At 43.8% G+C, this 25,746-nt stretch overlaps 1 non-coding gene and 1 pseudogene across 1 annotated transcript; one reads left to right on the forward strand and one right to left on the reverse strand.

Annotated features, from left to right (window-relative positions):
* The first annotated feature begins 71 nt into the window (after positions 1-71).
* Positions 72-18,726, forward strand: LOC128569261 (rRNA-processing protein FCF1 homolog; annotated as a pseudogene).
* Positions 18,727-25,376: 6,650 nt separating this feature from the next.
* LOC128569373 (U6 spliceosomal RNA) lies at positions 25,377-25,484 on the reverse strand. The gene has a single exon (XR_008375337.1). It is a non-coding gene; the product is annotated as a U6 spliceosomal RNA (small nuclear RNA).
* Between the last annotated feature and the right edge of the window lie 262 nt (positions 25,485-25,746).

Raw genomic sequence — 25,746 nt, forward strand, 5'->3', positions numbered from 1 at the left:
CGGATTCGGGACCCCGGGAAACGCTGCGGGCTCCGCTTTCTCTCTGCAAACCGCAGCCGGCTTGGCCCCGCGGAGAACCCTCCGAGCTCCGGTGCGCTGGTTTGGGCGTGTGGCCAAGGAGAGGTGCATTTGCCACGAAATGAATGAAGCTTAAGCCTAGTTTACTGTGAACATGAGATGACGCGCGTGAAATGTTTTGCTTGGCTCCTAGTAAGTGGCCAATAAATGTTAGTTACGGTTGTTACTGTCCTTTGTTATTTATGGCTGGGTGGAAGAGACGGTAGAGATTTGCAGCTTAGAGATCTGAGCATAGATTTGAAGACTGGGTAGGAATTTGACAAAGGTGAGAGCTTTAATGCTGGGATCTTTAAGGTGGGCTTCGGGAGCGTGAAACTGGAGGCTGGAAGACTCGCCCCTCTCTCGTGGCCCCCCTCATTGAGCATGCGCGCCTTGGTTACGGGGGAGGGGGGCGTGGAGGGTACCATCCTCGCCCTTTGACCTCCAGGACTCACCTTGAACAGGACAGTGTCGCGCAGGCAGTAACCCTCTGGGTGCAATTAAATGCTGCTTGGACAGAGGAGGTGTGCCAGGCACAGAGCCAGGTAGGGGCCTTTATGCTCCAACGTTCAGCCACCTCTTCTAAAGAGAAGGTAGCACCTTCGCATGGTTTACTGTGCACGTTAGATGAGGCGCCTGAAGTGTTTTGCTTGGCTCCTAGCAAGTGAACAATAAATGTTAGTTACGGTTGTTATTATCAGTTATTTATGGAGGGGGAAGAGACTCTGTAGAGATTTGAAGCTTAGAGATCTGAGCATAGGTTTGAAGAAAGGGTAGGAATTTGTCAGATGGAGACAAAGATGCCACCAGATCTTGTTTATCTTGGATGTATAGTTTTTAAATGTACTATCTTGTGTCATAGTTATTTAAATTGAGTACAAGCCAGCCAATAAGGTTTTTTGGGGGGAGGGGTCATTTTTGGTTCATGGTTTACTTTTAGTTTAAGAATTTCATTAATTTCATCAAATTTGTTGTTTTTTTTCTTAAAGAGGATGTACCAGAAAGTACCATATGATAAAACCCCAGTTTTAATGACCACCAGCCTTAAAAAGAATTCATAAAAGTACTAAAACGCTATTTGCTTTTTCACTTTCATGATCTCATGAGTTGTGTACAGTTGAGTTTTCCAGTGACTGATATTGCAACAGACTGAATGCAGAACAGCTGTCTTCTATTAAGCCAGACTTTAAGGAGATTTGCAAAAATGCAAAACGTTTTTGTTTTATTTTCTGATATGGTAAATATAGATAAATAAAGTCCATTTAACAAAATTTGTTTAAGGTCCTTAATAATTAAGTGTGCAAAGGAGTTCTGAGACCAAAAGTTTGAGAACCACTATGTTAAAGAAAAAAGTTTATCAGATATAGATGTTAAGAAAGTATATATTTACCAGCAAGGAGGAAGGAAAATGTTATTTAAAACCCAAGCTGTAGCCACTGTCATCTTTCCTGTATGAGAAAAATAAATTTCCATACAGCTTTTTTCCACCTATGGAGGGAAAGAGAAAGAAATAAAGAAATTGCAAAATCTTTGCCAAATATTATGCCGTACATAAATGACCCTTTGTTTTATCCAGACATGAAAGAGTCTTTGGCTGTGCAAAGGTAAAGCTGGGAGTGGAGTAGAGGAAAAGAGAGATTGCTCTGTATAATAAGTTAGGGAGGTTGAATTAGAGGCAAGGGTGTGAGGGAGCCAAAACACAGAGCCAAGAAAGTAGAAAGTAAGTAGTTGGGAAGAGTTTTTTAGTAGGAAGGTGGCTAAGCTACCACAGACCTGCAGTAAGTGGTGCCTTGTGTTTGGTGTGCTTGATTTTTGGTTGTTTTTTTTACCCCCTTCTTATTTATTGTTGGGGATTCATTGACGGTATAAGAAGCCAGGTTACACTGATTGCATTTGCTAGGTAAAGTCCCTCTTAAACAATCGTGTCTTGACCCCAAAAGGTGTGTCACACACCAAAACCCCACCCTCTCACTCCTTCCCTCTCTCTGCTCTTCCTTTCCCCACCCCTCCCTCCTTCTCTCTCTCTCTCTCTCTATTTTTTTTTTTTTTATTTTTGATAGAAAGGTAGGTTGGGACAAAGATCTAGGTTGTCCTTCTGGATCTGCAAGAGCAGAGAAGATGTGGCAGAGAGCTCAAAATATCAGTCTTTAAAGCCACAAGTGACCACTAGTATATAGAATTTCTAGAAAAGTCACAAAGATCTTGAGGAGGACACTGGACTTCCCACAGATCATGGGATGTGAGATTGCACTTTTTAAAATTTTATTTGTGTTACTCTTCTAATCTCAGCAAAGTGACTTCAGGACAATGGACTAACATATGAAACCATGCAGAGCAGAGAGGGGATGTGATAAAAATAAGGAACATAAAATGTCATGGAAGTATACTACAAACTGCCCAGTTGGGTGTAGTACACAAATTATGTTTTCTTTATTCATGCAGCAGATATTTCATTGGGCCAAATACTGTTTTGAAAAATATATAGTTGACCCTTGAACGACACAGGTTGGAACACAGGTCCACTTATATGCAGATTTTCTTCTGCTCTTGCCTCCGTTCTTCACCCTTAAACGAAAACTGAACCATGAACCAAAAATGAAGCAGCAAAACCAGCTCCTTCTCTTCCTCCTCCTCCTCTTGGCCTACTCAATATGAAGAAGAAGACCATGAAGACCTTTATGATCATCTACTTCCATTTCATCAATAGTAAATATATTTGCTCTTCCTCATAATTTTCTTAACATTTTCTTTCTCTAGCTTGCTTTATTGTAAGAATACAGCATATAATACATATAACAGACAAAATATGTGTTAGTTAACTGGGTATGTGATCAGTAAGGCGTCAGATCACTAGTAAGCTATTAATAGTTACGTTTGTAGAGAGTCAAAAGTTACACATGGATTTAAGACTGTGCAGTAAGATCAGCACCCCTAACCCCCACTTGTTCAAGGATCAACTGTATTGCAATCTCCAAAGAGAGCGCCATACAGCAGCAACCCCAATATAAGCAGAAGTAGGCAATTTAGAATCATTTGGGACTCTTTCATAAAAGCCATTAAAAATCTCCCTCAAAAAAAGTGAATTGCTTGTCCAGATGACCAACCCATAACCCACAATGGGCATGAGCTATGAGGGAAAAATAGACTCCTGGGCGGCACCTGTGGCTCAAAGGAGTAGGGCACCAACCCCATATGCTGGAGGTGGCGGGTTCAAGCCCGGCCCCAGCCAAAAACTACAAAAAAAAAAAATAGACTCGTATTGTTGTCAGCCACTGAGATTTTGTCATGGTCATATCCCTTTAGAGGGGCTGGTTTTATAGCCCCGCTGTCTGGCAAAAGATGGTGTGAGCAAGCATCATTCATGTGGAGGATTCCCAGTGCCTGAAAGGAAATTCCCACGGGCTGGGGAACCAGTGTTTTCTGGATCCATGGATTCAGGTACTCCACAATAATGAAATAACGGGAGACCCTCTGAGGTAGTATTTATTGTTCACTCAAATTCAGGGACCCTCTCCCCTAGGGTGGGATTATAGTTTCTTGACCTATTGACTACTGGTTTGGCCAGGTGATTCCTGTTAGCCAATGAAAACTGGCATGCCATTTCCGGGCAGCAAATGTCCAACTAACATGTGGTTATACCCTGCTCTTGTCCCTCTTCTGGGACAAGCCACAATGTTCCAACGTTCCATCAACCTGGGTCCTGGGGAAAATGGCATGGAACACAGACAGCCGAGGATGTGTGTGTGCTGGGAGTGAGGGGTCAGCCTTTGCTCTTGTCCACAGAGGTTTGTGAGATTGTATTAACTGGTGCATAACTAGTCTGATCTCACTGTTACAACTTGTATGCAAATATCAGCTAAAACGAGAATATTGGATTCTTAACTTACCATCAAGGCTGTATTATGTCTGTATTTCTCAGTGAGTAAAGGATGGAGAGGAAGGAATGGCTGTATTATGCCTAAATCTAACCCGGGGAGAAGACACAGGGACAGAAACCCCTGGGACCATGCCTCGGCAGAACTCAATGCACAAAACAGGTAAGTTCGTGTTAGGAAGTAGACTTAAAGAAATCCGTTGAAAACAACTTTTTTTCTGGGGGACTCTGGAAAGGATCATGACTCTAGGGACAGGAAGCTCAAAGAAAAAAACTTTTGTTTCTAGCCTAACTAGAAAAATCAGGGCATGTTTCTCCTGGGCACTCGTTCACGAGTTTAGCTTTGAAATGGACAAGTAGAAGAAAAGTTGGGAAAGGCAAGAGGCAAACACAGATGGTCGTGGTCCAGCCCTTTGAGGCGCTGCCTTCGCCCCTCCACCACCTGCCAACCAGCACATAAAGGAGGAGCTGTCATGCCCTTATTCTTACCTGATGCTGGTCCTTGGTCCTGAGCCCTTTGCCCTGGCCTTGTTTGCAAACAAGGAAGGCCTGTCCCCGAAGGTATACCTAAATCCTGATTCCTAGAACCCATGAACATGGCCTTTTATGAAAGAGGATATTCAAAGATGTAATTCAGTTAAGGACTTTGAGATGAGGAGGTGATTTTGGATTATTCAGGTGAGCCCTGAATCCGATAGCAAGGACCCTTATGAGGGATGCAGAGAAGGTAAGGTCACGTTAAGACAGGCGGATACTAGACAGGCAGCCACAAGCTGCTGGAAGCTGGAGGAAGCAAAGAAGAATTCTCCACTAGGAGCTCTGGAGATACTGGCCCTGCCAACACCTTGATTTCAAACTTTCTGTCCTCCAGAATTGTAAGGAATCAATTTCCGTTATTTTAAGTTACAAAGTTTGTGGTCACTTATTACTGCAACCCTAGGAAAACTAATACTGTAACTCCTTTCCTTCTTTCATTGCTTATTCTCCATCTTCTGGGTCTGTCTCCTGCAGGTTGCTCCTCTCTTGGTCCTCAGACACTGAGCTTTCCTCCCTCCAGTTAAGCCACCTTCCACTGCCTCGGGTCTGTATCTTTCTTGAGATTAGTCAAGTCCTACTGACTGTATCTTTTTTGAGATTAGTCATTCCCCCTACAGTCCTGCCAGTCCCCTGCCTGGCACCCTCTTCCATTCCCCATCTTTTCTTTTGAGCTCCTCACCATCCTCCATCCTGGGGTAGTCACATCTGACCAGGGCCTGTTGTCCTAGAAGGAAGGCGAGAGTCTAGGACTAACTGGATCTAGCTAGAAAGGACACCAAAAAGGCTCTTTCTCATCAGATTTGCAGCAAAAAACAGTATCCAGTGGGCCGACATGTGGCAAAAGCTTCACTGTCAATGTGTGACTCAGACAAGGTAGAAATGCTCTACTCTTATTACCACCTTCTCTTTTAAGGAGCTTTTTGAAGAAGTTGGGAGAGAGCTTATTTAGAGGTTCTGGCAACAACTTGTACCATCCTGAGTGTCCATGTCCAAAAAGTGGTCCTTCTCAGCCTGAGGAAGTCTCCATTATGAGCAGTTCCAGCAGGTGCAGAGAGAGGAGGGGCGTGCCCACACAGCCTTCCCAGCCTTGCTACAGTGGACACGGTGCTTCCAGAACCGTGGAAGGGAAGCGAGTCAATCCAAGAGAACAGGAGCCACTGGACAGTAATTCTCAGCACAGGAACAAAACAGGTGCTTGTTGCTTAGTCATGCTTTTGTCCTCCTGGGTTCACGTGACTAAATTTCAATTGGTAAGGTAAAAAAGAGCAAAAATAGTTGGGCATTATCCGTGGTTTCAGTTTCTGCCAGTCCTCTCAGGCAATCACCATGAGAAGTTTGACTTATTCAGAAAATTATGTTAAGACGTGTCCTTTTGTTAAATTTCATGTGGGAAGACAAGGGTTTGTGTGTGTGTGTGTGTGTGTGTGGTGAGACACAAAGTTAACTAACTTGTTCTCAGTTTGTGTTGTTTTCTGACATCAGCCATGGCCTTGGGCCCCCACCCCACCCCTACTTCTAACCCCCAGGAGATTCCTAGTGTCTCTTGCTACTGGCGAGTCCCCTAAGCCCAGCAGAGCAGGGGGCTAAGTGTGACGTGTAGATAGTCTGAGACAACCAGCTCTGAAAACAGTCATCTCTCGGAGTTAGGACCACCCTGAGATGAGGCTATCCAATTAGCACATTTTTATTCTGATTCCACAGGATGGTACTCGGCCCCACGAATGTTGAGGCTGAGAGTCCCAGTTTGACTAAGAATTGTGAGATAAGCCAGCGGACAGGGAGGGAGGCCTGAGGACTCCTGTGTGCTTCATTTCTCTCCCTGCAACTACACAGATGTGGGCACCAGTGAGCAAAAGCCTTTGGGAGAGAGAGGGGGCGTTATTGCTCTATTGACTCTGATCCTGTATCTTGCCTGGAGGCCTCTGGGTACTATAAGGCCTAAACCTGCATCCACAGAATCACACATTCACTTTTGCCCTCTGGACAATAAGTATCCTCCCAAGCCTTGAGTATTTTAATACTACGGAGTTTTTACAGCATACCCAAGGGACATATATCAGATGTCTGAGTTCTTTCTAGTGGAAACAGAAGTCCAGGAAGCAATTAGCAGAGGATGACTAATAGAAAACAAAACAAAACATACAAAAAAGGGATTTAGAAATGGAAAGATTTGGGTTTGAATTCTAATGTTCCTACTCACTGTCTATGTGACTTTGAGCAGGTTACTTTTCCTCTCTGAGCCTCTGGCTGAAAAATGCCAAAATACCTATCAACCACCCAGGATTTTTTTATTTTTTTGAGACAGAGTCTCATTCTGTTGCCCTGGGTAGAGGACCATGGTGTCATCATAGCTCACAGCAACCTCAAACTCCTGGGCTCAAGTGATCTTCTTAGTGTTTCTATTTTTAGTTGAGATGGGGTCTCGCTCTGTCTCAGGCTGGTCTTGAACTCCTGAGCTCAAGCAGTCCTCCTGCCTCAGCCTCTCAGAGTGCTGGGATTACTGGCATGAGCCCCTGTGCCTGGCCAACACTCATGATCTCTATAAGTAGGGATTGGGATTTCCCCTAAATACACTTTATACCTCCACATGGAAGTGATCTAAGTTGCCTGGTTGTGGGCAGCATCAACCAGCCTACATTTTTCAACTGATTGAAGCTGATCTGTCTACAGTTCTGACCTGAAGACACTGGCTCCTTTGCCTTCAGCCTGAACCACTGGGAGGCAGGGACCTGGGAGAGCAGCATGTTCTGCGGACTTTACCTCAGAGGTGCTACCAAGGTGCTACCAGAGCTCTCCATCTCTTTATGCCACTCTCTCCCTCATTGTAATTGTCATATCCTCAGATCAGTTTTCTCTGCCTCTCTGCTCCTGAGTTAAAACCCCAGTTCAGTCAGCTGTGCTCCAGTATCCAGAGTCATATGGTTAAACATACTGTCAGGACATCCTCTGTGGTTAGGGGCCTTGGATCTATTCATTTTCTATCACCACTGTAACAAATTATCACAAATTTAGTGGCTTAAAACAATGAAAATGGCCGGGTGCAGTGGCTCACACCTGTAATCCTAGCACTCCGGGAGGCTGAGGATGGCAGATTGCCTGGGCTCATGGGTTCAAAACCAGCCTGAGCTAGAGTGAGACCTTGTCTCTAAAATTAGCTGGGCATTGTGGTAGATGCCTATAGTCTCAGCTACTTGGGAGGCTGAGACAGGAGAATCATTGAGCTCAAGAGTTTGTGGTTGCAGTGAGCTGACGCCATGGCACTGCACCTAGGGTGACAAAGTGAAACTCTGTCTCAAAAAAAAAAAAAATGGAAATTTTTATCTCACAGTTATAGAGGTCAAAAGTCTAATACCAGTTTCTGGGCTGAAATCAAGTGGCAGTGCTGTGTTTCATTCTGGAGACTCTGGAGAGACCAATTTACTGACCTTCTCCAGCTACTGGAGGCTGCCTGCTCCCTTGGTTCACAGCCCCACACTCCTTCTTCAAAGCCAGGAATAGTACGGTGAGTCCTGCATCCCTCTGACACTGAATCTTTTGCCTCTTTCTCCCACATTTAATATGTTTTGTCATTACACTGGGCTCACTCAATTAGTCTGGGATAGTCTCCCACTCCCTCCCTCTCCCTCAGCTAGCACTCTGACCTAGCTGGTCAACACCTTAATTCCACTTGCAACCTCAGTCCTCCTTGCCATGTAACATGTATCTGAGGATTCAGATGTGGCTATTTCGCCCTCTAAAGGGAGGCAGCTCCAACAGAAAGGGGGTGATTTTGAGCTGGGAAGACACCCAGGTTTGTCTTTCTGGATGACAGAGAGATCTACCCATTCTTTCCCATTTTCTCAAACAATATTTCCAGGAGTGCTTCTGGTAACACCCCGAGGATCTACAGAATCAGGAAAATAGAATCAGCCCTTAAAGAATTTAATCTAAGTGAGGACTTATGATATCCAAAGAACAAGGCAAGATTCCTCTGAAATCTTCCAGCCCTTTCTACCTCTCTGAAGGTATTTATCCCACTTTGCTTAAGCCACCTTAAAGGACTCAACTCACAACCATGTAATCAAGTCACCAAAGTTCAAGTCCCCACCCCACCCCCCTGCCCCGGGTTTGGAAGTTGGCACAACTTCTTCCCAGCACTGACTGCATCCACCCCAGGAGTTTCATAAATCACCTCATAAAAACGCATTTACTGGTTTCCCCAACATAATGGCAGAAATAAACTGCTCGATGCACACTTGAAACCCCCTCCAGAAAGCTTGTGCATTGTTTTTTTGGCATGGCATCTTGGTTTCCAACTTGAATTTCCACCACCTTTGCTTTTTTTTTGACAGTATCTTCCATAATTAAGACGGCTGAATCCTCTACTTTTTATTGAGTTGGACGGCAAATCACAAAATAAATGCTTTCCCTTGCACTTTAAAAGGATTTAATAGCAAAATATTTTTTAGACATCCTGTTTCAAGGGGAAAATGTGATTTTAAGGGACATTTTATAGTTCACAACAGGATATTGAAGGGCATTTGGTTTTGCTTAGTTTATTATGACTGTGTTTCTCCAGCATGGAGTAGTGTTGTTTGCGATTAGTTAGATAAGTCTGATTAAGGTAGCTAGATAGCCATAGAAGTTTGGAAATTTAGGTCTGGAAAAGTCCTTAAATATCATCTGGCCAACTTCCCTCATTTTTCAGATGAGAAAACAAGTGACTTGTCCAAGATCTCACATTGAGTTAGTAGGAAAATGAGATTAAGTTCTTTATCTCCCAACTGTACAGTACCCTCAAACCAGTTTTGTGATGAAAGGCCTGCAGGGAATGGCATTTATACAAACAGATGCATTTGTTTCTGTAAGTACTTCTGAACTTGAGAATTGGAGTTATATATCAGTGTGGATTTCTGTGTGATTCGTTCACTGATCAGGGAGCCTTACTCTAAACACAATCCTCCTGTTTACTCAATAGGTGGCGCTGTACTAGATGCTAAAATTACAAATACAAAGGTTTTGGAGCAGGTCAAAGGATGATGAGCAGACACTTGTTTACATAGATAATTGTAATTATACATAAGTGCGATAAGAAACCTCTGAAGAATGAAATAACAAAGCTATTCTACATAGAAAGAAAAAGATCAGCACTCCAGAAATAGAGGTGGGAGGTGCTGCTCTTGTGGCCATTTCTGACCAGAAGAGCAGGGTCTTGTCTTGATGGGAGTCCAAGAAGCAGGAACAGATCTGAGCTTGGCAGTCTGGAAGGGACCTGGGATCTGTGTCACACAGCCTGAGGTTCAAGTCCCGATCACTTTTTAGTTACAAAGATTTTTAGGCGTTTTTTCTTTACCTATGAATTAAAGGTAAAAATATGTCCAACAGCATTGTTCTATTCAATGAGATGGGATCTATGTAAAGTGCACAACACAGTGGTTAGTACAGAGTTAGTAATAAAAACAAAATCCAGCCATGTAGCAGCAAGGATGTTGAAGATGGCAATAGAACAATGAAACGTGGACTGGGAGGCTGGGGCAGCTGGAGGTGAAGGAGGCATCTTCTTCAGGTCCTAGAAGGAGGCTTGGTTTCCTTTCAGGCCTCCGTTATCACCCAACAGATATGTGCTATTCAGGACTGAGGCCTGAGACAGCACCTTGGAATTAAAAGCGACACTTAGAAAGTGATTGGCCACATGGTTTGGGTAAGTCTCAGACAATGTTTCTGGGATTTGAAATATTTATTCTGGAGAAGAGAAGATTTAGGGGTTGGATGAAATAAAGGTTCTAAAGTGTATAAACCAGTGATGGAGAGCAGCTGTTCCCTATTTCTTTTTTGGACAGAATGAGAGAGGAAATGAGCTTACATTGCAGCATGAGTGATTTAGGCTAAACATTAAGAATTTTCTGGAAGTGGGTGTTGCTGGACTTTGGAATGAGTTACCAAGGTGTTTAAAATAAGGACAGTGTCTCTCTGGCTGCCGATCTGTGAGTGTGGAAGCATTGATGACGGGCAGGAATGGCTACACTCAGACTCTTTCCAAGCCAAGAGGCTGAACACGATCAGAATCTTCCAACATGCAGACATGAGTACAGCCAACCCCAAACCACAGTCCACGTCCTTGATCTGTCATAAGAAGTGACTGTGGTCCAAGCTGGATGTTTACCTCGGGCAGTCTGCAGTTTGACATTCCACAAATGCCACGATTGCTTATGTAGGCGATTCAGTGACCAAACACCTCCCCTCTGAAATTTATTAAGAAAGTCTTTGTAGGGCTTCTTTCACCAAAAGTGCATTTAATAAAGCTTGGCATTTCCTCACAACACATCTATTTTTGTTGATGTATTTTTGGGAGTCTCTGTTATTACTTGTCTTCACCGTTCTTTTCTTTGTAGGCATAAGACAGGGCAGCACAGCAGAATTCCAAAAGTTATCAATACTGACCACATGGCTGGGGTTCTGCCCTATCCTCCCGGAAAGCCAAGGTTTTAGATAACAGTTTCAGAAGGGTTTAAACTCATCACTAGTTTCCATAACTGTACACCAGAACAGTAGGCAAACAGCAGCAGCTATAAGTTCAAACAAACACGAAGGGCTCACTGCAAGCCTCAGGAGGAGTAGCTTGGCATTTTCCCCACCCTTAAAATAGCCTGTGATGGGGGTGAGGTTTTTAATCTTAAAATTGATTTAAAGGTGAATGGCTATCACTTGTAAAAGGCTTTAACAAGATGCTGTATATTGGCAAATATCAAATATGCCCCTATGTACCCCAAGTTGTTTTTTCAAAATGTCTCATTTACTGTAATTTAAGGTATAAAGTCTCTAATTGAAATCAAAGGACTCTCCTATGTTGAGTGTCTCCTATCCCACCTCAGGACTCTGTTAGGGACCATGAGTGAGCCCAGCATTACACTCAATCCCTGCTACAGAAGGACTGAGTGATGTTTCCGTAAGCAAACAGACGTCCTCTTTTCCAGGAAATCCCACGTGCAGTCTAGAAAAATGTGTGAGCAGTTGCCCAAGGACCAGCCATCTTCCAGGTCCCACAGCCACCAAGGACCCTTAGTACTCCAATCCTAAGACACTTCTGCGGCTGCCCCTCTGGTCTGCACAGAAATCCCCTCCCCTCAAGCATTCTTTTTCTTCACTTTTCTTCATCCCTTCTTCCTGTCCCATCTCCTGGATCTCTTTAGCCCCTTGGAGGGCCCCTGGGTCCTGCTCTCTTTGTCCTTTGCCTCTGCTGTTCAGGCAAGGGCTGCAGGAGGGTCTGCTCTGCTCCCCAGGTGCTGTTGTCAGAGAGGATTGGATCAATGACAGTCACACTTTTCATTTGTGCTTCAAGTTTAAGCTCCACGAGCTCCTTCTCTAGGCTACATCCCACCCTCTCCTTCCTCTTGAGAGTGAATTTTACCTTTGGGGAAAATACCCTTGGAATTTTCCAAAGGGAATAACGCTCTTGTCTTAGCCTTGGGGAAACCGAGGTTGGGAATGTAATGGAAAATCCATTCCCCGTGAAAGATAATCTGAAATTTCTGGTTCTGTTCACATCTATTCTGATGCGAATAGAACCAGAGGATGTTGAAGGTGACAATGATGAAAGCTGATCCTTATAGAGCACTCACCAGGTGCCAGGCACCGTTTTGGATCATCTTATGGATATGGCAAATCAAGGCACAGAAAGGTACTCAGTACAGAGCAGAGGAGGAGTGGAACCCAGACAACAGATTCTCCATCTGAAGGCCTCTCAGCCAGGCGGAAGTGTCTGTGGACCAGCCAGGTAGAAACGTAGAGTAGCTGCAGGGACTCTGGCTTGGAGGCTTGGACAAGGTGACCTGGAGGCAGAGCTTAGGGGCTGTCTCTCCCTCTGGGGTCCTGGCCCCACTGGGCTGCTTTTCCAGCTCTGCTTTGTTGGCTGAGCTGGTATCTCGTTTTGCTCGCCCTCCCCACACACCATCCTTATTAAATCCACTCGCCCCACCCGAGGCATCTCTGACCTAGATAACACTAAGAGTCACTCTGCTGTGGGGCTCATCCTACCTCACCTGATTCTGTTGCCTGCACATCCCTGAAGCTCACATTTACACAAAGCAGCCCAGAGAGGAACTTGGTTTAGAAAAGCCAACGCAGAGAGTTTTCATCAGGCCGTTACTTTCCTCCATCCTGCTCTGCTCCCTCTCTGCTCCAGCTCATGGAGAAAGAAAACGCCATAGCTCCGTGCGAAGAATGTAATTTACATAAAATAGTTTCCAAGTTTATTAAGGAAGCAGACAGCAAAGAGAAAGCTGCAATTAAGGAATTTTGCACGCATTCAATATCTTTCCACTAGCTGCAGTATCGTCTTCCTGAATTAATGAGGTCTGGGCAAAAACTGTAGCACAAAAGTATGCTCCACGTTTAAGACTTCGGGGCATTTAATCTTCCTGGGTGGGGCAGGCAGAGGGGGAGAACTTGGCGGAGAAGCGTTAGAAGCAGATCTGTTTTTCTAGGAGATGTTGCCAGACTGAAATGACCAGGCTGATGCTGTAGGTACAGGCGGGGGAAGGAGCTATGTCTGTAACCAGCGAGCTGTCCGTCAACGTCATAGTCCATCAATCCTTCATCACTTACCTAACTCTTGATCCAGCCGGCCATTTAATGCTTACATCCTGCCTTGTTCTCTAAAGCATTTGAAGCATGTAGCCAGAGATCTGGACCCAAGAACAACTAGGAGAAGAGGAGGATCAAGGGAAGCAGAAGATGCCCAGGTCCAACTTGCTTTGAGAAACCTGTGACATGAGAGCCGATTTGGGGCTTGGGCAGCGCTAGTTTTGAATCCTGACTCATTGAATCCTGACCGACATTGACTAGTTCCTTCACCCTATTTCTCATCTTGAAGAACAGACTCACACTTAACCAGTGGCATGTTGGTGGACTAACTAGTAATGTTAGCAATATGGCTCATCTTATGATACGTGTCGCTGAGCTAGACAGCAATTGTATTCATTCTCTGAGTAAATGCATGAGGCACTGTGCTAACTGCAGGAACGACAGAGGGAATAGGTTAGCCCTGTTCTCAGTGAAATTTCTTCAAGGACTTACAGGACTTTTGCTAATTTGAACCCTCAAAATCAATATAAAGTTTGTCTAAACTTTGGAGAGCAAAGCAAATAAAAGAAAGAATATTGAGACCCAGAAGTTGATGCTCATATGATTTTGTTACAGAAAAATAACATGGAGAAAACTTAACAAAAAATAACAAGAGGTCTTGTCTGTTTTTTGTTTTTTAGGAAACATAGAAGCTGTTTATGGAAAAAAAAAGTAAATATGACCTCATGTTTCAGCTTCAGGCATAATATCCAGACATTTTTGAAACCCACAAGGGAAGCTTTCCCTTCTCTAGAAAGTCCCCCCTACACCCCCAGACTGGCTTCCTTTTCCCTCCAGTGGAATAATACATGCAAACTTGACCTGAGAATACTGTATGAGACGTAGGCCAGCCCAGGAACCGTTTCTCGAGTGCAGTGTTCATTTGTTTATTGATCATTCAACAAATGTTTGTCAACAGGCCCTGTTTACCAAGCACTGTGTATTCGGGACAAAACAAACAGACTCAGGCTTTGGGAAAAGAGGCTGTGACATGCAGAGGCGATTACCATGCACCACAATGAACGGTTTGATGAAGGCAGGAATCTCTCCCCTGCAGGGGTGGGGACAGGGAAAAAGAGCTTCAGGGAGCTCACAGGCCCTGGCACTGGCTGCTCTTCCATCACTCCTGTATTTCTTCCTCCTTCTGTTTTTCTTTTCATCCTTCCTTCTTCCCCTCTCTTTGAAAATCACTTATAAGAAAGAAATGGATGTCCATGGTGAGGCTTTACTATCCAGCCTTATGGAATAAAATGTATGGGACTTAGTGGGACTTAGTATCTACTCCCAAGCCTGCCTTAGACACTGGGGGTCTCTCTCCTAGATTGCCACCAGCAAAGGGCCAGATACTTTGTACTTAAAATCCCCCATGGACTGGGAACTTACTCCTTCATGGGAAAACTCTTCATATGTTGGGAATCCCTAATTTGTTCATTCAGCAAACCTTTACAAATCTCTAAACATGTCTGGATGCTGGGAATACAAAGGCGAATCAGACACTTGCCCTCCAGCCACCCCTTGCATTCTCTCTCCTTTTGGGCCACCTCTTCTGCCCTCCTTCCCTACCCTGTCCCTTCTACTGTCACATGGCTTTTGGTTTGATCACCAGTTTGCTTGTATTTCTTTTCAGAACTGAGCTCCAGACTTCAGGTGTGGTCTGACTCACTTTCCTATCAGGTCTCCCGCCTGAAAAACGAGCTTGTATTAAAACAGCTCAGGAGCTCATTAATGTTCTTGGCAGCCCTGACATACGGGAGGGGCTGTCCCCTACTCACATCCTCGCCTCCCTCATCGTCACCCTGTGTGGGACACTTTTGAAGAAATGTTCACAGCCCAGCACCTGCTCTTGTTAAACTTAGTCTTGTTACACTAGTCCCTTGTTTTCATTTCTCAACCCTTTTGAATCTTGTTTCTGTTACATGAAAAAACCTAGAAAGCACTGCATCTTCAAGTGTGTGTGTGTGTGTGCGCGCACACACGCGTGCACATGTGTGTGTTTTCATACACACCTCTGGGTACAGCTCTGAGGAGTCCACCTATAGGTTTTTGAAGTTCTTCCATGAATACAGTTCATTCATTCATACACAAATTTATTTATTCTGCGACATTGATTCAATATCCCCTAATAAAACTTTTGAGTTTTAAGCACTTTTCACCTAGGTGTTACAGAGATAGCAAGCTTAAGGAGTCTTCACCCTCTTTATAACTCGCCCCGGGTATTTGCTTCTTAAACTATTATAATTGGTGAAATATCAAACAGTAATATCAGGAGTAAGTGGAGGCTTATTTGAAATGGTATCACTCAGCTAACTTCAAAAGACACGTTTCCTGATGTCACCGTCTCCTGTGTTGGCCCTTCTAGAGAAGATGGTGGTTAACCTCAGGATCTAGAGATGTTCACGGAATCCTCAGCAAACTTTCAGCTCATCATTCCCATTTGATTGTGCTGAGCTCAGAAATGTTGTGGGAACCCCAGAACCACAAGACCTACAGGCTTTTCTCCAGCCCCAAAGAACAACTTCCACCCTGGTGGTTGGCAACAGGTGGAAGACCTTGATTCAGATCTGTTTCTCAAAGCAATTGTTTGCCGAGACCATACCCAGCTGGAGTTAAACTTCCACTTACTGTTTGGGATAGGTGTGACTGCACCAGGGTCTGCATTCCAGAAGCTGGGTAGATGTGGAACAGTGTCACCCTTAGCAGATCCAACCTCTGGGAGAAATTCTAATGTGGCAATAATACCACTTTTTCATAGGATTAATAGAAAGGTTAAATGGCATAATGACTATAAAATGCCAAACACAGTAGAAGCTGTGTTAAGTATTCATAAATTTAGCCATTGTATTATTAATAGTTAGAAAAGTTAGTTAATACAGAACCCGATGCCTAACACAAAGCCCTCCCTATGGTATTTAAACAGAGACAGGGTTATATTCCTCCTATAGAAAGATGTCTAGAAGGAGGCCGTTACAGGCACTGGTTCAGCAGCTCAGAGACGAGGGGCCAACGTCTCTGACATTCTTTAAGTCATTCCTTCATGGATGCAAGGGCTATTACAACTCTCACAATTGCATCCTTATTCAAGATGGGAGAAAAGGGCAAGACCATTCCAACCACATCTGACATGTTTTTTCATCAGGAAAGAAAAGGCTTTCCCAGAATTCCATGAGAACATTTCTGTTTAGGTGTCAAGGGCCAGAACTAGGACTAAATTGGCTCCTTATGTAGAACAACCTGCTGTGCCATGAACCCAGTGCCAAATTACTGTCTCGAAATATCTCAGGATATAGACGGTCATAGGGGATGTCTTAGAGTAATAGGGTCTGAATTGTAACCATCAAATAATAAGTAGCAAGGTCAAAGCTCACCAAAAGGAGATGTTTGTTTCATATCAAACATACGAATAACAAATAATAGGGGAACCCAAGAAAATCAATTATGTATAGAAAGTTATGGGATATGAATATTAAAAAATGTAGATACAGTTAGCTAAATATGATTTTAACAACATGTTTTAGACGTGTACTGGTAGAACTTTTTATATGCCTCATATAGCATGATGGGGCAATGAAGGCAGGTCTCTAGCTACTCTTTAGCAGCTAAGAGGCTGGGAAAGTTCTGAACAGGGTAATCATAGGTGGCACACCTGAGCCATCCCCAGAAGGATTGAGTGGTTTAGATGTTAATGGCGATTATCATAGTGAGCTTTACCAGCTCAAGTCTGTCTTCCCGTTCATCTACTCATGGCCAATTTTCAAGTGGCCTCAGGCCCGTTGTAAATGTTATTCATCATACTTGCAGCTCTCTGCACTAAATTGGGTTTCCTCTTCACCTCACCTGTCCATCTGGATAATTTTTCTGCCTGTTCTTCATTGTCCAGAAAGTTTTCTGTATGAGTCACTGTTGCTGATTATGCTGTGTAACAAACAATTCTCAAGTATCAGTAAGCATTTCCTTCCTGTTTGCAGGCCTACAAGTCAGCTGAGGCTGCGCTAGTCCAGGATATGGGCTCAGGTCTCCTTCCGCCTTCCATGTCTCTCATTCCAGGACCCTGACCTGAGGACCACCAACCATCCAGGGGATGCTCTCTTTATGATAGCGGTTCTCCTGTGGGTTGCAACCCTTTTGTAACAATGAAAGTACATCCTGCATATCAGACATTTACATTACGATTCATAGCAGTAGCAAAATTACAGTCATGAAGTAGCCATGAAAATAATTTTATGGTTGGGGGGTCACCACAACATGAGGACCTGTATTAAAGGGTCGCAGCATTAGGGAGGTTGAGAACCACTGCTTTATGGTGATTTAGGAAAACACAAAAGACCAAACTGTGGGAGCACATTTAAAGCTTCTGCGTGCGTCATGTCTAGCCAAGTTTCACTGGCCACAGCAAGTCGTATGACCAAGTCCAATAAGGAAGATTACCCTTTCCATGAGAGGGAAGAAAAATGAATAGTTATGGAACAAGACTCTAAGTGATTATACCTTCCCAAGCCAGACCTGGTTAAGCATGCTTGCTGGGCACTCACAGTCCTTAGTACATCCTTCCGTTACAGCTTATGATTCTTCATTGACCTTACCTTTGGTTGTCTGTCTTCCCGAGTAGATTGCAAAAGGTTTGCTGCAGCTGAGATGTGTTAGAAGTCTTTTGTGGTTTCCGAAGAAACAAGAGCGTGGCGTGAGCCTGGGGAAGCAAAAGAAAACAAGGACGTATGTGATGGTGAAGCAAAGGCCTTGTCTCAGGGATCAGAGGCTTAAAGAAAAGGACAGATTGAAACCTAAAAAGAAAGAAAAGAAAGATCCCAGCACATTAAAGGAAAGAGAAGTCCCCTAGCACCCTTCCTGCTTACTCTTCCAATATAATACACAGCTGGGCCCACCTTACCACATCTTGGTTGATACCAACTTTATCAATTTTTCCATTAAAGCCAAACTGGACTTAGGGCAGTCAATGATGGACTGTTTGTATGCCAAGTGCATTCCTTGTATAACTGACTGTGTAATGGCTGAAACTGAGAAATTGAGGCAGAAGTATCAAGTGGCCCTCAGGATTGCTAAGGATCCAAGATTTGAACGATTACCAAGCACACACAAAGGAACCTATGCAGATGACTGCTTAGTACAGAGAGTAACTCAGCACAAGTGCTATTACATCGTGGCCACAGTTGACGGAGACCTTAAACGAAGAATCCGAAAAATCCCTGGAGTTCCAAACATGTATATTTCTAACCACAGATACAATATTGAATGGGTGCCAGATGATTATGGAGCCCCTCGGTTCTCATTCTTATAAGACAATGTTCCTATGCCTTTTTTCAACCAACTTTCTCTGTTAACAATTTGTTAAACATGAAATACCATGAATTATTCCTCTGTTCACCTGCTTGCTTTATTATGATCTGGAGGATGTGGGTAAATACACTCATGTTTGGATGCTATTTTGAAAATGATATTTTATCTCATTGATGGTCGAAGATGCAAAATCTCACAAAGAATGCTTTATTCTTTTTTGATTCCTGTTGCAGAATGTGGTAATTATAGTTAATATTAGAGTAATATACATTTCAAAATTGCTAAGAGAGTACATTTCAAATGTTCTTACCACAAAAATGTTAAGTATTTGAGGTGGTGGATATATTGACTAGTTTGATTTATTTATTCCCTATTGTATTCATGGATTATAACATCACTCTGTACTCCATAAGTTTGTACAATTATAAATTGTTGGTTTACAATAAAAAAAAAAGAAGAAGTCTTTTGTGGTTTCCAGTTGAGAGGTTGTAATTCTCATTATCATGGGGATGACAGCAATTGATTATTTAATTGTTTATTAGCAAAATAACAAAGACATAAATTTACAAAGTAAGAACATAAAGAATAAGTTATTTGAAAGCTATGATTAGACCTAGTTCTAAACGTTACTTAAACTTGATGTTAACAGGTGGTAGATAATACCATATCAATGAACAGAGACTGGGTCTTCCACAGGCCACAGCATCTTGTCCTTAAGTCCCCTCTTGACTGGCAAAGTAGTATCCAGAGTCACATGCTACATTTTGAGGGGTCCCTCTGTAATTGAACAATTCAAGCTCAACAAATACTACATTCAACAACATTTCAGTAACAAATACTAAGGCTACCGTGGTAAGCACCACATGGTCACTGTGCTCAGATGGCTTACAATCCGAGGGGTGGATGGGAGAGGGGACAGAGAGGATGACAGCTAAAACAGAAAGGAGTAAGTGGAACACTCATTCATGGCTGGGGGGTGCAAAATGGTACAGCCATTCTGGAGAACAAGTTTGAAGTTTCTTACATAACTAAGCATACTCTCGCCATATGCTCCAGGAAGCATGCTGCTTCGGATTTATCCAAAGGAGTTGGAAACGTGCCACATGACACCCTGAACGTGGATGCTTACAGCAGCTTTATTCATAATGGCCAAAACATGGAGGCAACCAAGATGTCTTTCCGTAGGTGAATGCATAAACTAACTGTGGTACATCTACACAAGGAAATATTATTCAGTGCTTTGAAAAGAAATAAGCAACAAGCCATGAAAAGACACGGCAGAACCTTCAATGCACATTGCTAAGTGAAAAAAGCCAACCCCAAAAGTCTATGTACTGCCTGATTCCTGATATATGACTATTTGGAAAAGGCAAAACTATGGAGACAGTAAAAGATTGGTGGTAGCCAGGGACTTGGGAGAGGGAGGGAGGAACAAACAGGCAAGACACAGATTTCTAGGGCACCACCAGTGGGCGCAGTGCAGGGGCACGTGGCCCACCTCCCGGGTGCAGCACATAAGTACAACAGGGACTTGACCTAACAAATGCAAACACTGTCACCTAATGGTTTATACCTTCATATTAATCTGAAATTTAAAAAAAAGATTTGTAGGGCGGGGAAACTCTCCTGCATGATATTGTAATGGCAGATACGTGCCATTGTACGTCCGTGAAGCCGTAGACTACCCAACACAGAGGGAACCCTGATGAAATCCGTGAATCTTAGTTAATAATAATGTATCCATCATGACTCATCAATTAGCACGAACGTCCCCCACTAATACAAGATGTTAACACAGGGCGAAATGGTGGGGGCTGGAGAGAGCAAATGGTGACTTTCTGTACTTGCTATTTAATGTTTCTGAAAACCTAAAATCACTCTCGGGAGGCGCCTGTGGCTCAAAGGAGTAGAGCGCTGGCCCCGTATGCTGGAGGTGGCAGGTTCAAACCCAGCCCCGGCCAAAAAACAAACAAAAAAAACACCACTCTCCAAAATCCAGCCTATTAACTTAGAGGATAAAGTAATAAAGTGCTATAAAAGAGAAATGAACAAAGCATTAGGACAACAATAATTAACTTTCCCTGAGCACATTGGGAACTGTTCCAGAGGAGGCGGGGTTTGAACCAGATTTTGAAGGATAAGTAGAAATTCACGAGGTAGATCAAGAAGAAGGATAAACCTGGAGAAGGGCTCTGTCTGTGCCAAGGGGTCAGTGGCAGGTTCATCACCTGCTGCATCTGCTGACGTATATGTAAATAGTTTAAGTACCTCCAGCACTGCCTGCCCCAGAGAAGGTGCTCAGCAAATATTCGTTGAATGGTAATTTGCCAGGAGGAGCTTCATTTCCTAGGTAGGCATGAGTATTATTGAAAAGCGTGATAGGGACTTATTTGGTAATCTCGGCATCCTACCCATCCTCAATGGCTAACATAGTATCAAACATTTCCAATTGCTGTCTGGCTGGGAAAATAATCTTCGTGTTGATGTTCATGCTCTAAAGGTAATTAGATGCCAGGGAAGGGATTGGAGGGAGGCAATGGAATCTTTTTGGCAGTATACATTTATAAATAAACAAAATTAAAACTGGAAAGTCACATTTCAAGAGGGTTTTGTGTTTCCCCACATAGAGCCAATAGCCTGTGGAGCTGGCTGCCTTGGCCGAATGAAGGTGCCTCTCCCAAGAGACATTTGAGTCAGGGAGGGTGGGCCTGCTCCCTCCACAGGGGCTGGTGGCAAACCCCAGATGGGACTGGCGCCAGCATCAAAGGAGAGATCCTTTGGAACCCAGCCTCTGTGACCGGGGCCTCCCTGCCAGGCTTCAGGCAGAGACTGTGTGGTCCTTCTCTGATATTTCACATCTTAGAATCTCTAGTTCCTAGACTTGAGCAAACAGTATCCTAACGTGGCCGGTGATGGATTTATCCTCCCACTCACAGAATCACTGAATATGACCACACTCTGTGCGAGGCACTTCACACATGTTAGTTTATTTAAGCCTCAACATGGTGTGGAAGACAGGTAGTGTTATTGCCTGGAAACGCAGGAAAGTTAACTCACTCACTTGGTGTCACCTCTGGGGTAAGGGGAGGAGCTGAGGCTGGAACTCTCTCTGCCTGGCTTCAAGCACATGCATTTTCTTACTATGTGCTTGCTGCCCTGCAGACCACCCAGTAGGGACCTGTGATGGCCACTGAGCAGCACCCAAGGAAATCCACCACAGGCTCCTCCTTTTCCCTGAGATTTCCTTTGAAAAATAATTTGCAGGGCCGGGTGCAGTGGCAGGCGCCTATCGTCCCAGCTACTTGGGAGGCTGAGGCAGGAGAATTGCTTCAGCCTAGGAGTTTGAGGTTGCTGCGAGCTGTGATGCCACAGCACTCTACCGAGGGCGACAAACTGAGACTCTGTCTCAAAAAAATAATAATAATAATTTCCAAAATTCTCCTGACTGTGACTTGCTCTAGACTTAGCTTGAAAGTCTAGGTTCTCTGAACTGTGAACTTTGGTGCAACGCAAAAGTGCTCCCAGAACCCCTGTGCCAACTGTGTTAAGGTGGAGTTCTAGGGGGTAAGTCTGTGCTCAAGAAAATACAACTATTTCTGGCAGTTTAAATCCCACTTCCTTTGGGTATCAGCTGTGTCTTGGGTAAATTGCTTTACTTCTCTGAACCTTATCATCCACATCTTCAAAATGAGAGTCATAGGTGGGCCCACCTTGCTATGTGGTAGTAAAGGGGGTCCTCCCCTATTGCCTGGTGGTCCTCACTCCTGGGAGGGTCCTTGTCCGCAGGGAGTTGATGTTCTAGAGAAGAAACAGGCAGTGTACATCTAGGGAAAGCCATAGTAACATGTCAAGCCTTGAGAAGCAGAATAAAGGAAAGTTTTTAAATTTCAGATGACCATGAAGGTTCAGATGGATTAGGTTACGTTGTTTGCATTTGTTAGGTAAGGACCAAGTTGTAGTTGGGCCTCTCCCCCAGGAGGTGTGCTGTGTACCCCTACCCTGTGCCTGATAGGTGAGAGTTTAATTCCAATCCTCCCACCCTGACTTGAGTTTAATTGTGTTTTTTCTCTTGTGTGAATGGGTATTTGTTCATCTACTGGTTTCATATTAGTATTCAGCACATTGGATACTTGCTTTTCCGTTCTTGTGATCCTTTACTAAGTAAAATGTTCTTCAACTCCATCAGGTTAATATGAAAAATGGAGAGTCTCCATCTTTTTTTGTTGTTTTGTTTTTTTGAGACAGAGCCTCAAGCTGTCACCCTGGGTAGAGTGCTGTGGCATCACAGCTCACAGCAAACTCCAATTCATGGGCTCAAGCGATTCTCCTGCCTCCACCTCCCAAGTAGCTGGGACTACAGGCGCCTGCCACAAAGCCTGGCTATTTTTTGGTTGCAGCCGTCATTGTTGTTTGGTGGGCCCAGGCTGGATTTGAATCTGCCAGCTCAGGTGTATATGGCTGGCGCCTTAGCCGCTTGAGCCACAGGTGCCAAGCCAAGTCTCCATCTTTTTATGGCTTAAAAGTGTTCCGTGGTGTACATATACCATAGTTTGTTAATCCTTTCATGTTTGATGGGCACTTAGGTTGATTCCACATCTTAGCGATTGTGAATGGAGGTGCAATAAACATTCTGGTGTACACGTCCTTAAGGTAAAATCATTTTTTTTTTTCTTCTGAGTAGATACATTGTGAATAAATTTAATGGAGGTAAGGGGACACAGGTGGCTGACCTGGCTGAGGAGCTATTTTCAAGGGCCTCTCTGCTGGGAAACATTTGAACAGAGAGCATCACATGGAAATCTGGGAGGACCACAGTCTACACAACGGGAACAGCAAGGGCACAGGCCCAGAGGGAGGAGAGGGCTGGACACATTCCAGAAAGAACCAGCAGGTCAGCGTGGCTGAAACACAGCCAGGCTCAAGGGCACTGGCAGGAGATGAGCCAGGTCACACAGGACTCATGGACCCAAGTCAGGACTCTGTGTATTTATGCAAAGGTGCCAGGGAAGCATGAAGGGTTTGAGCAGTACAGTAATATAATCTCATTTTAATACACTTAAATATATATTTAACATAAGTTCAAATCTGCAGAAGAGTTGCAAGTACAGTATAAAGAATCATCTGAAAGTAAGTTGCCAATGTGACACCTGTCACCCCTGGGTACTGTGACATGTGTTTCTAGAATAGTCACCAGATGCATGACAGCTTGCCTTTCTACCATTTGGTTCTCAGAACACATTCGAGTCTCATTCTTTGTCCCAATAATGTTCTTTATGACAAAAGGGTCCAGTGTAGAATCACACATCGCCTTCAGATATGAAGCCCCTTTAACTTTCTTTTTTTTTTAAATTTATTTTTAATTTTTTATTGTACCAAACGGTTCCTCAGTCTTCCCTTGATTTTTATGACCTTGACTGTTTTGGAGATTGCAGGCCAGTCATTCTACAGAATGTCCTCTATCTGGGTTTGTCTGAAGTTTCATCCAGATTAGATGTAGCGGGTTCATCTTTGGCAGAAATACAACAGAAAAGATGCTGTGTTCTCTTTGTCCCATCCTGTCGGGTGGCACAAGAATTACGGATGATATTCACCTGGATTACCTGGTTAATGTGGCATCTGCCGTCTCTCCACTGGACTGTTTTCCCCTCTGTAGTTGGAAATTATTTTTATATCAATATCTCGTTCCATATCAAGCTTTCAATTTATTCAGTTATTTATAACCCTACAATCTCCTGGTTTCCTATTTTATTCTATGGGCTATAATTTATAACTCTTGTTTTTGTTGTTGTTGGGTTTTTTTTTTGTTTGTTTGTTTTTTGCAGTTTTTGGCCAGGGCTGGGTTTGAACCCACCACCTCCGGTATATGGGGCCAGAACTCTACTCCTTTGAGCCACAGGCGCTGCCCTAATTCTTGTTTTTAATTTGTGTTCAGATCACTCCAGAAATGTCCAGATATGGCTTCCGTGTTTCTCTGGCATGTTTCCATCATTCTCTGGGCAGTTACTTTCTGGGTAACAAGATGTTGCAGACCCGTCCCTGCCTCAGCTCCAGAATCACCCATTTCTCCAAGGGTGCCTGCTTCCTTTTAGTTGAAAATAGTGTTTAGTTGTGGTGGGCACCTGTAGTCGCAGCTACTTGGGAGGCTGAGGCAAGGGGATCATTTGGGCCCAACAGTTTGAGGTTAATGTGAGGTGGGACACCAAGGCGTTCTACCCTGGGCACAGAGTGAGACTCTGTCTCAAAAAAGAAAAGAAAAGAAAACGGTACTTAGAAGCTCAAACCTGGGCAAGATGTACACTTACCGCTTGAGGAGGGTCACTGTTCTCAGGTTCTCAGCAAATACAACCGAGGAATATGCATGTATATATACAGAGCCAGAGCAAGTGTACACACGTGCACACATATTTCCCATCCATATTTATTCCTATATCTATTTGGGTATTGAGTGCCATAAGATCATATCGATACCTCCAATTGCAATCCAACTCACAAGAGTCTTCCCAGATTTCTTTGTTTCCATATTTATAACTTGATTCTCTTAACAATGAGAAAAATTTTTCCTTCATCTTTGACATAGTTGCTTATTGATTTTTCTGAAATTTCAGATTAATATGAGGGTAGTACAAAGGATTGGGGTACAGTGTTTGCACCTGTTAGGTAAAGTCCCTGTTGTAGCTGTGTCCTGCGCCGGGCAGGTGTGCCATATACCCTTACACTGTGCCCATTAGGTGGGAGCATACCAATGCCCTCCATCTTCCTCTCTCCCCACTCCCCCCACCTTGAATTGAATGGAGTTTTCCTCTTGTGTGGATGTGTGTTAGAAAATCGACTGGCTTCATCTTAAAATTGAGTACATTGGATACTTGGCTTCTCCATTCTTGCGATACTTTACTAAGAAGAATGTTTCAAAAATATGGAACACTTAGGATGGCATCTGTGGCTTAAAGGAGTAGGGCACCAGCCCCATATGCCGGAGGTGGCGGGTTCAAACCCAGCCCTGGCCGAAAACTGCAAAAAAAATATGGAACACTTGACAAATTTGTGTGTCATTCTTGTGTAGGGGCCATGCCAATCTTCTCTGTATTGTTCCAATATTTAAAATATGTGCTGCCAAAGTGAGGGCATGTTAGCTTATTTGATTAATCCCCTTCTGTATAAATAATCCTCCATCTCCATTGCCTTTTTTTTTTTTTTTTTTGAGAGAGAGAGCTTCAAGCTGTGGACCTGGGTAGAGTGCCATGGCATCACAGCTCACAGTAACCTCCAATTCTTCAGCTCAAGCAATTCTCCTGCCTCAGCCTCCCAAGTAGATGGGACTACAGGCGCCCGCCACAACGCCTGGCTATTTTTTGGTTGCAGCCGTCATTGCTGTTTGGCGGGCCTGG

The sequence above is a fragment of the Nycticebus coucang genome, chromosome 17 (genome assembly GCF_027406575.1).
Source record: "Nycticebus coucang isolate mNycCou1 chromosome 17, mNycCou1.pri, whole genome shotgun sequence".
Lineage (NCBI taxonomy): Eukaryota > Metazoa > Chordata > Mammalia > Primates > Lorisidae > Nycticebus > Nycticebus coucang.